General features: G+C 37.5%; 1 long non-coding RNA gene across 1 annotated transcript; it reads right to left on the reverse strand.

The window, feature by feature from the left end:
* Nucleotides 1-6,507: 6,507 nt before the first annotated feature.
* Nucleotides 6,508-9,305, reverse strand: LOC110801291 (uncharacterized). Its single transcript, XR_008927153.1, has 3 exons — nt 9,241-9,305; nt 9,012-9,088; nt 6,508-6,755 (listed from the first exon to the last, which is right to left on the reverse strand). It is a non-coding gene; the product is annotated as an uncharacterized lncRNA (long non-coding RNA).
* Nucleotides 9,306-12,372: the final 3,067 nt, after the last annotated feature.

Here is a 12,372-nt window from a genome sequence, read left to right on the forward strand (position 1 = left end):
GCCTATGACTCAATTGAGTGGCCTTTTCTCAGAGCATGATGTCTGAATTGGGGTTCCCTGATAAATTTTTGAAGTGGATAATGCAATGTTTAAACACTGTGTCATACTCTATCCTAGTTAATGGCTCTCCTTCTACCCCTATTCAAGCTAAGAAGGGACTCAGGCAAGGAGACCCCATGCCACCCTTTCTTTTTTCCATTGGAATGGAGTATCTCTCAAGATGTCTTTCTTCCCTTGGACCTGTTTTTTAAACATCACCTTAAGTGTAAGAGATTAGGGATCACACATATGATGTTTGTAGATGACCTTTTTATGTTTTCCAGAGCTGACAATCCCTCTGTTATGGCCATGTTTAGTGCCTTCACAAAATTCTCAGAAGCTTTTGGTCTGGTGGCAAACTTGCAAAAAAGTGAAGTATATGTTGCAGGAGTATCAGATTCCTTTGCTGAGCTCTCTGCTGAACTAGGTATCTTGAGGGGGGCTTTTCCCTTCAAATATCTGGGTGTTCCTCTCACCACAAGACAAAGTGAGGGAGTTTCTACGCCTCTTTAGATACTTCCAATGACAAAGTGAGGGAGTTTCTATACTATCCGTTGACAAATCCCAATGACACGTGAGGGATATGTCGACATTTCAAGTGATGACCCTTAAGTCAAATGTTATCACTCGGGGGCTCGTGAGACCCTCGCAAAACAGGTCACATACACCATGGCTTGTGTGACGCACTCCGTCTAATACTTTGACCATCGTCTCATCCCGAGACTCATTCAAAGTGGGGGCTAACTGTAGACACCTACTTTTGTCCCCATTCCCGAAAGGGAAGGTTCGATGATGAAAACGTAAATCTCCACTTGACAACGCATCTCCTATAAAATAACGAATCTCAAATTCCCCCGTTCATTTCACCCGAAACCTGCTATTTATGGAAACCTGATAAAAATAGTAACTGCCATAAAGGGTAGCTTCTAAAAGTGGCAAGTCATAAAAGATAGAAACCTGTCAGAATTAGGTGTTGCACTCCAACATAAATCCTAAATGAGATAGAAAACTGCAAGAATCCTATTCCTAATATGATTCGAAAGTAAGAGTTACGTATTAATTAAAATCCTAACGAGCCTAGAGTTCGTAACGGGCCCAGACGCATTCCGTCATGAAATTAATACGCACTAAAAGACTCAATTAAGTCTCATACACTCCGGATTCTAAGAGTCCGAATCTGACAAAGAAACGGCCCAAACAGCAATTTCAACGCCCAGCCCTGGGCGCTGAAATTGCCTGGATCCTATTTTCAACGCCCAGAGCTGGGCGCCGAAATCTTTGACGCCCAGGCCTGGGCGCTGAAAATACCTGGGTACGTGTTTTTTCCTAATTCTTTGTGGATTAGAACTCTGCAATTCTATCTTTCCACGAACTCTTTTCTATATATAGGGCCCTAAGTTCGACGTGAAATCACACACACACACACACAATTCATATTCTGAGTATTGACTCCAACCCTTAGCCTAAGCCTCACGCTGCGAAATTGTTCACGCGTTCTGTCGCAATCGATCCATAAATCGAACAGAACGTATCCTGTCCCATAATTTGAGATTCGTTAAATAAAAAGGAGAAATAGCAAAGTCAAAGTGGTTAGTTTTCTGAGAACCGTGACGCACCTCTCAAGGGTGCGTCGTAATGTGTCCCTTTTCGATGATTTAATTGCTTTCCTCGCCCTTTTTATGAACTGTTAAACTAACTAAATCTGATTGTTCTACCACGCCTAACAAATATAATATTTTTGGGAAATTGGATTATCATGCTAGGTCCCTTAATGCAATCTAAATCAGATAATCACGATCGATCTAGTATTATATGTTGCATATTGCTAAAATCAACTCAGATTAGTTTAATAGTTAACGCATGTCCCTTCAATTATTTATGCTGAGCTAGTAAGGATATCCTGCCTCTGGAGTTATCGACGAGCGAAGTACTCCTCTCGGTAGTTACAGTCCCCCGAACCCTCAATCTCTACCTTGCGGGTGTATGTTGAGAGATCCCCACACCAGGGATCACAAGGGAACCTACGGCCGTCGTGGTCCAACATAATTGCACTCCTTTTATGTCACGATAACCGAGTTTTGTCAGTTTTTCTCATTGTTGTTAAAAACTGAATGGCGACTCCTATATTACTAGTCAATTGGGTGTATACTCACAGGAAATCCAATTACACTTGATTGAATAAAAGAATCGTCACACCCACGAGGGACGAGGTCACGCATTAGCCTCGTGCTCTTTCGACCCCCTCACAGTGGCGACTCCGCTGGGGATAGTGAAGGAAATACTCGTGCTTGTAGGTAACCAAAATAGCCGAAGGGTGAAACGATCCTACCCCGCGTTTATTTTCCCATCAAGTTGGGACGACCTGAAAATCAGCATATTAATGTGAACGGGCAGAACCGCATAACGAATCTCGGCTCCCTCGGGAGTTAGGACTAAGGATACCTTTTTTCGCCAATAGGGGGGTGCATACGCTGCGCATGTTGCCCACTCGGTACTTGTGCAGGTAGTACACCTATCCCGAACCCAATCGCTCGCTCATTAGGTCCCTCTCGCCTGCATGCCCCCTTGGCTTGCACTTGCGGGTTGGCCTCTTGAGCGAAATTCGTCTGTTGAAGACACTACCTCGACCGGGGCATGTGTTGGATCTACGATAGAAGCGGTACCAAGCCAGGCGCAAATAACTACCCATAGAAGCCTATCATAAATTACGTGACATACTTAATTTTCAAATCCATGTTTGTAATGTAGTTATGTGTAGCGAACTATGTGACTATGTTATGATTGTGCGTACGAATAATGCTAGACAAATAATGCTAGAAAACCAACGACCTTAAAAATTGCCCAATCATTCATGAACCAATTGGCCAAAGAGTTATACCAAAATACGTGTTCCGCAAGCCCGAACGATCGCCACAAAAAATAAGCGACGCTCGGGATGGCCGTAACGAATCCCACAAACGCTGCACAACGCGTAAAGGACGTTATAAGGCAAGCACGCAAAATTAAAGTCGCAAAAACAAAAGTAGGCGAAAGCTGAAAACGAGAACCAGCTAGGGACGCATTTTCAACGCCCCTGGCTGGGCGCTGAAATTTCTCACGCCCTAGGTTGGGCGCTGAAGTTGCTGCCTGGCCTTTGGGTCAGGCACAGCAGCCTCGGTGCCCACGCATGAAGAAAATACGTAGCAAAAAAAAAAAAAAACTTTTCGTGAAAAAAATTGCTACGAGGGCGTATGAAAAAGCACTCGATTCTAAAAGCGACTAAAAAATAAAAATAAATAACTCTTTGTGTCGTTGTTAGGCCTCCTACGACGACAACGCTCGGCACCAAAACCGAGCATGCTAATTAAACGACCTTGAATGTCACATGGGCAAAGTATTCAAAAAAAATAATGTTCAAATGAAGTTTTCAAGAAAAATAATTTTCGAATAAAAAAAATAAATCCGAGTCTAGAATAGGCTATGCCAAAGTACAATCTAAAATCCTAAGTCTTAGTTGTCTTATCCATAGAATCGGTCCTAATGCTTGGTGTCTTTCTGCAAATAAAAAGGTTAAAACCATATTGAGTCTCCCTTCCTAACATTTAAATCAATAAGCACCCATATGTAATTGTCATCCCTTGCTAGGAATCCACGGCCTCAATACTCTCTCACCAATAAAAAGAATATATTATAGTATTTGCAAAATGGAAACGGTCACATTCTGGAAATCATTCCCCCATAGTCGCACAACCCCCAAAGTGAACCTAAGGTGTCAATACCATTAGCAAAAAATTAATGGCCTCAAGGCTTATGATCACATTGGGTCACGACTATCACAGTCCTCTCGAGCCACTCGCTCCTTTAAATACTCCTAAGTACGGACTAAAATATTTTCCATGAATGCAACATGACCAACCATGAAAATACCCAAATCGGCATACCATAAGGCTACCATTGGGGTAAAGCAATACACACTAAGAGGGAAGCCGCACTAATGATTCTAGCCTTGCAAAAATAAAAATTCGATCTCCCCAATTAACTACCTTGCCAACATTAAGCAAAATGGCGCATGACAAATGAACACCCAAGGGTTAAAATCTGAAGTGTCAACCAACGAAAGTTATGGTCCAATTAGCCTAAGTCTGAGAGTTGCTTGGTCAAGTATTATAGGCTTACGCCACGTCATTATTTTGAGTCTAGGCCACCTCCTTGTATTCATACACGGGTTATAATCAGAAAAGTTAATGAAAGTTCGAGTCTAAATCACAACTTCCAATTAAATCCCGAAAACTGGAATCTGAAAAGAAGCAAAAAAAAATATTTTCGATGTAATTCTTTCGTTAAATTTCAATAAGGTAAAAATAACATTTTGAATCTACGCTATTTGCACATTTTAAGAAACGACTAAATACGCTTGCAAAGTAAGACAATTTAAAAGGTCCACCCTAGGCCTACTAAAATTAAAGGTCCACTATAGGCCTACCAAACGAGGCTCACTCAGTCTCGCCTCGTGACTCAAAGACCACAACCATCTACCTTTTAGCCCAAACAAAAAAATTGATTGAAGGATTTATGTTGGGGAGAAATCCCAAGCAAAAAGAAAAAAAGAGAAAGAGAAAAGGGAGAGCGAAAAGAGCCATGAAATACTTAGCCCGTACCTCCCAAAGTGCGAAATCTACCCAAGTAAACGAAGGAAACGAATTGAGTCAACCAATCCAAATCATAAAATTCTACGATGTCTACCCTTTCCAATCCTTATGCTCTTAGACGCCTTCGCTCTGGGGTCCCTGTTCAGCTCATTTAACCCATCCATGTTCTCATTGCCATAACCCAAGAAACCATTACCTCAACTCTTGTTTTTGAACTTGTTATCAACCGCAAACCACGCACGGCCATTGACACGTGCGTCATGCCCATCATTTCCAAAGTCCAAACCTGCTCTTACACCACCATTAGCATAATGACCATATAACTTGTTTGGATACATCCTGTTGATATACCTTTGAGCCGTCCCCATGCTACTCATTAGCCTTGGTTGATGTAAACTCGTGACCCTAGCTTGAGGCTGCAAATTGTGAGTCCTAGCAGATGTAATCCTCATGCTTGACCAATACAAATTATCCTATCAAACCGTCTCGAGTCACGAATAAAAAAGGAAACAAATGAAAAGTACAAAAAAAGGGAATAAATAATAAAAAAGCAAACTTTGCAAAGCGCCTCTAAAGTTAGTCTAAAAAGAAAAAAAAAGCATTTAGCGCACCAAAAAAAATCCGCCCAGAAACCATTTTCAGCGCCCAGAGCTGGGCGCCGGAATCTTTAGCGCCCCAGTCTCGGCGCTGATTCCCTCTGCTTGCCAAATCTTGTCCAGAAGTGCTCGTCATTTTATCCGCACATGCACGGAAAAATAACGAACACTTGGGGGGTACAATACGTACCACAAAAAAAAATACATACCACCAAAAAATACATGTACTCAAAAAATATATAAAACAAGTTTTGGCTTACGGCAAGGCAGCAGATTAAAATAATAATAAACTTCACTTATTCTACCGTTTCAAATAATATGTTTCCACCTCAGAACGTACTTGTTTAAAATCGGCATTCTAAGAAACCATTTTCTAGGCTAAGAACTACGCAAGACCTGATTCCAAATTAAATCTATTTAAGGCGGATACGCAGGCAATCCATGATTCGGTCCAACCAATATTAAAGCCTATAGAAAAACAAGAATAAAAATAGAAGTCCCTTATTGAAATTTAATTACTTGCAATCCAAGTCGAAAGAAAAACTTAAGTTAAAAGAAGAATCCAAGTCATCAAGATGCCAAAATAAATGAGCACACATCGAAAAATAATAAGGGCACGTACCCTTTCCAGAAGGAGCACTCACACTCCTAGGCACTTAGCCAAGACTCAAAAAAAAGGATCGCTTTGCCTCAATTGAATGGGGGCTAGCGCAAGTGCGGGCTCATCGAAAAAACCTCAAGTGCGGGCTCATTTTAAGGGGTTTAGTGCGGGCTTTTACATGTGCAGCACATGGCCTGCCCGCACTTGGCATTTCTCAAGTGCTGCCAATATATGAGCCCGCACAAAACTATTTTTGTGCTGCCAATTTAGAAAATGTGCCCGCACTTGACAACTTTGTGCTGCCAATTTTCGAATACGTGCCCGCACTTGACAAAGTTTGTGCTGCCAATTTTCGAATACGTGCCCGCACTTGACAAACTTTGTGCTGCCAATTTTTTAAATGTGCCCGCACTTGACAACTTTTGTGCTGCCAATTTTTAAAATGAGCCCGCACTTGACAAACTTTGTGCTGACAATTTTGTAAATGAGCCCGCACTTGACAACTTTTGTGCTGCCAATTTTGGGAATGAGCCCGCACTTGTGATATATATACGAGCCTATAAACGAGCCGTATTTGTTATATATCCTATTTTCCTGCCACATATTTTATATAATTGGACCACGCCACTAGTTAACCTCCATACATCATATAAAAAAGTACCCAATTATATAGATAATTAAATTGTACAGTTGAAAACTCGATTACATAACAGTCATAAAAAACTAGCATCAGTAACCTAAAATTCATTACAAGGAAATATCAAAAACAATACTAAAATTCACTACAAGAAAATATCAAAGACAATCACTCGAAATGAAGTTTGCCAACTTTTCTCGAACTTCATTTATCTCTTCAATCGTGAAAGGCTCCTCCCTCGAATTTTTGAGTACCTTACGAAGATCGACAATAAAAAAAATATATATGTATACTTTAGTTAGTTATATTATAAATATTGTATCGTAAAATAAAGTAAGACTTAATTTGCTCATACCAATGAAATGAAGAATAAAATTGTCGTTTTCGATCCAAACTCTTAACTAATGAACCTATATAGATATTCTAAACCTTTTACATGTTTAACATATTGTTTTTATGTTTATAAGTCTCATTATTACCTAATTTGGTCAAGTTATGCACAATTAAGGGTCGTTTGATCGTTATATGTAATAATTTTACTAACATTGTCGTTTTTGCTCCTAACTTTTAACTAATGAACCTAAAAAGGTATTCCAAACCATATAAGTGTTTAACATACTTGGTTTTATGTTTCTAAGTTTCATTCTTCCCTAGTTTGGTCAAGTAATGCATATTTAAGAGTCGTTTGATCGTTATATGTCATATTTTGACTAAAATTGTCGTTTTCGCTCCTAACTCTTAACTAATGAACCTAAAAAGGTATTTTAACTTTGAAGCCATATACATGGTTAACATACTTGTTTTTATGTTTCTAAGTCTCATTCTTACCTATTTTGGTCAAGTTATGCACATTTAAGGGTCTTTTGATCCTTATATGTCATATTTTAACTAAAATTGTCGTTTTCGCTCCTAATTCTTAACTAATGGGCCTAAAAAGGTATTTTAAACCATATACATGTTTAACATGCTTGGTTTTATGTTTCTAAGTCTCATTCTTACCTATTTTGGTCAAGTAATGCACATTTAAGGGTCGTTTGATCCTTATATGTCATATTTTGACTAAAATTGTCGTTTTTGCTCCTAATTCTTAACTAATGGACCTAAAAAGGTATTTGAAACCATATACATGTTTAACATACTTGTTTTATGTTTCTAAGTCTCATTCATACCTATTTTGGTCAAGTTATGCACATTTAAGGGTCGTTTGATTGTTATATGTCATATTTTGACTAAAATTGTAGTTTTCGCTCCTAACTCTTAACTAATGAATCTAAAAAGGTATTTGAAACCATATACATGTTTAACATACTTGATTTTATGTTTCTAAGTCTGATTCTTACCTATTTTGGTCAAGTAATGCACATTTAAGGGTCGTTTGATCCTTATATGTCATATTTTGACTAAAATTATCGTTTTTGCTCCTAACTCTTAACTAATGAACCTAAAAAATACCATATACATGTTTAACATACTTGTTTTATGTTTCTAAGTCTTATTCCTACCTATTTTGGTCAAGTTATGCACATTTAAGGGTCATTTGATTGTTATATGTCATATTTTGACTAAAATTGTAGTTTTCGCTCCTAACTCTTAACTAATGAATCTAAAAAGGTATTTGAAACCATATACATGTTTAACATACTTTTTTTTATGTTTCTAAGTCTGATTCTTACCTATTTTGGTCAAGTTATGCACATTTAAGGGTCGTTTGATTCTTATATGTCATATTTTGACTAAAATTGTCGTTTTCGCTCCTAATTCTTAACTAATGAACCTAAAAAAGTATTTGAAACCATATACATGTTTAACATACTTGTTTTTATGTTTATAAGTACCATTATTACCTATTTTGGTCAAGTTATGCACATTTAAGGGTCGTTTGATCGTTATATGTCATATTTTGACTAAAATTGTCGTTTTCGCTCCTAACTCTTAACTAATGAACCTAAAAAGGTATTCCAAACCATATAAATGTTTAAGATATATGGTTTTAAGTTTCTAAGTCTAACTCTTACCTAGTTTGGTCAAGTTATGCACATTTAAGGGTCCTTTGATCGTTATATGTCATATTTTGACTAAAATTGTCGTTTTCTTTCCTAACTCTTAACTAATGAACCTAAAAAGGTATTTGAAACCATATACATGTTTAACATACCTGGTTTTATGTTTCTAAGTCTCATTCTTACTTAGTTTAACTATACACATGTAAGGGTCGTTTAATCGTTATATGTCATATTTTGACTAAAATTGTCGTTTTTGCTCCTAGCTCTTAACTAATGAATTTAAATAGATATTCTAAACCTTTTACATGTTTAATATACTTAGGTTTATGTTTATAATTCTCATTATTACCTAATTTGGTCAAGTTATGCACATTTAAGGGTCGTTTGATTGTTATATGTCATTATTTTGACTAAAATTGTCGTTTTTCGCTCTTAACTCTTAACGAATGAATCTAAATAGATATTCTAAACCTTTTACCTAAATAGATATAGATAAATTCCATATACCTCATACATCTCTTGTAACTTATTCACGATGTCCCCATCTTCATATTTACCAAATAGCGAAGATGTCATGCAAACACCTATAGAACCCGTGAGAAAAAAGAGTAAGATGTTACCAACCAAAAGCAAAGTACATTAAAAAAACAGAAGTGTCAAGTTGGAACTTTTTCAATTTATTGAACATGCATGCTTTGCGCTTTACGAAATATGATAACTGGTTGGAAACATCTACCTTGCATAGAAAGAAAACGAAGTTCTTGATTTGTTGATACAGCAATCTCGACAAGGCGATCATCCACTGCAACACAATTATCTTCAGTAAAGTACGTACTTTTCAACCGTTCTAGAGGAGCAACTGTTGTCTGTGACCTGCAATTAAATAAAATAAAAGTGAGTTGCCTATTGATACGAAATTCACAGAATGCAGAGACATTCACCAATTACTTTATTCACAGTCAATTCACTCAGCATGCTGTTGGAAGTCAGATTGTATCTTACTTGTTTCCACGTTTGTAGCAAATATTTTGCAGTACTTACATCTTGTTTCCTCAACTGAATTTAAAGCAGCTATTCTCCTTGAAGTGGACGTTGATTCAAAGTAGCTATTCTCCAGCTATTCTCTATTATTTGTTTGTTTCGAATAATCAAGTTGACTGCTGGAGTGTTGGACGTCGAGTAGCTACTAGCTCTATTGTCTTTTTTAATATGATAACTTGACTGTTCAAGGGATTTCACACCTTGTATCAGTTAGGGTAAAGGATCAAAAGTACATACATTTAACGAAATGGATCGTGTCTTCATTAATCTCCCTGAAATGCTTTAATCACAGTATCATCCCTGTCCATAAGAGCTTCCATTAGCATGGCCCCTACCATTTGGTCCTAAAAATCAATTAAATAAAAAAGTTCATGAATATCTCCACCAGAGGCCAAAACAAAATCTATAGAGTTCTTAATGAAGTATATGCAATTGAAATATGAAAATTCTTGTACAAAGACTAGAATTATTCGAACACAGGCAATTTATAAGTTATGCTTTCATTAGAACAGCCTGCTTATGATTCGAAGAGTCTTTTACCTAGCCCCCCGTTCGGCTGTCCCATATTTTCCTAAGAAAAGAAACCTAATTGCATATTTTCCTAAGAAAAGAAACCTAATTGCATATTTTCATCAACCATAAGAGTTATAACAACCAATACCTCTTCGGAGAGAAAAAATGAAGGCAAGAAGAAATTCCTACCAAGAAATACATGCGCTATAGAGGTTAAGAAGTGAAGGGGGTGCCAAAAAAGGAGTAGGCAACATCATTAAATCACTAGCAGTAGACATGGAGCATGGAAGAAAATTAATATTAGTTTCTCTTTAACACTTTCACTTTCCTTATGCCATCCTACAATAATCTGCAGTTGTTACAGTGTTTTTTATAGACTATTATAACCTAAGAATCATATTTTTGTACGGTGCCAGGAATACGAATAAATCAATATATTGAACCATCATATAAATCATTGAGGAAAAAACAACCTTGTTACCTGTTGAGATTCTTTTATAACAGAAGTGAATAAGGTTTTTAGAAGATCATGCACATAAGAAACAATCACAAACTTTAGATGACATGTAGTTAAGAACAAGACAACCTGATCGAACACAAGCTGCTCTGATCTCTGCATCCTCTAGGGACTGTATAAATACAGTAATAAAAGGATAGAGGAGAAATTTTACCTCTTTCCTGCAGAAAAGAGGGAAACTAAACTGAATGAAGATAACAATTATATAGATGAACAAGCATTGAATGTGAAACAAATAAGACAAGCTTTTTCGACAAATTCCAACATAGAAGACTTCCTACATCCATTAAATCACCGAAATGCAACATAACAGACTTAATCAAACAAGCTCAACCACTATGCTAAATTTCATAATTCATAATATTTAAATATGATTTAGATAAAATTCATGTACAGCTAACAAAATCCATTCAAATCCAAACCATCAACAAATTCCAAATTAAACAATCCGAACCCTGCATACATCACCAGTGAACACAATCACAATTCAAACAATAAAAAAACCTAAAAAAAATCAAAAACTAAGAGAAATTAACAATAATTACACTAGAATCGAACTTTTTCAATGCAAACAACATAACAGAAATATGAATCGCCAAAAATATAAAAAAATCGAAGAACAAACCTGAATTAGTTCGATTTGGAAGAAGGTAGAGCTCGACGGCGGTGGGGGAAAGAGGAGCGACGCGAAAGGAGGAGGAGAGGAAGAGCAACGACGACGTGTTAGAGAAGGAGAGCGACGCAGAAGGAGGAGGAGAGGTTATGCGTCGCAGAGGAAGAGTAGGAGCGACATGTTAGAGAAGATCCAGAGAAATAAGAAGCAGAGAAGGGGAAAGAGAGGAGCGAGGAAATGAAAATGGAAATGAAAAAAAAAATCGTGAAATTTTGTGCGGCTCGTTTTAATGAGCCCGCACTTGAAGTTAAGTGCTGCCAATTTTCTAAAATGAGCCCGCACTTGTGAAAATGTTTTTTTTTTTTGTGTGCTATCAAGTGCTGCCAATTTAATAAATGAGCCGCACTTGAAAGGAAGCACATGTCGATTTTTCCTCTAGTGGTCCATGACCTCTAAAGTACTCGACTTGACCCTCCCTAAAGCGAACTAACTCACTTAAAGACCTTCTTTTACCACTAGACATAGTCGTTCGCTTAAAGACCTTCTTTCACCACTAGACACAGTCATAGTCGCCAAAAAGTAGTAAAAACAGTAAGCTTGCAATAAAGAGGATTGTTCTACGGCATCACCCCATCGTTCCTTCGAACTCAGGGCACCCGTTCATGGTAATTCGAATGCTTGCTAATCCCCTTTGAAAAAAATCAGACATTGTCAATAGGACTTGGCACCTAACCAAGGCTCGCCCTACTCAGACATATGACACGGGCATCTAAAATCGAAATCTGAAAGCATCATTAATGGGGAGACATAACAACAACTGGGGGCTAAAAATTGAAATGAAAGAGCTAGGGAAAGAACTAAGTATACCTTGACCTTTTGTGCAGACATACACCAAGTAAATCTAAGTCTATTTGAAAACGGTTTATATTCCCGCAAATTTGGAAAAGATGGCCCTAAAAGCCTAAAGCATATGCCAAACGGGCACAAGTATATCTTGACGCCTGCACCCTGGCTTCCAGCAAATCCTTAGACAGCATTCCAAAAATCGTAACAGTATTTTTGATTCACTCGTGTAATCCTGTACGAACCCTTCTATAAGTCAACTTACTTAGGACACCTCGGATTGTACACAGTAGGATTCGGATTTTAAATAATTTTCAAATAATTTTCAAAGACTTTTTCGA

Source organism: Spinacia oleracea, chromosome 2, assembly GCF_020520425.1.
Source record: "Spinacia oleracea cultivar Varoflay chromosome 2, BTI_SOV_V1, whole genome shotgun sequence".
In the NCBI taxonomy this organism is placed as follows: domain Eukaryota; kingdom Viridiplantae; phylum Streptophyta; class Magnoliopsida; order Caryophyllales; family Amaranthaceae; genus Spinacia; species Spinacia oleracea.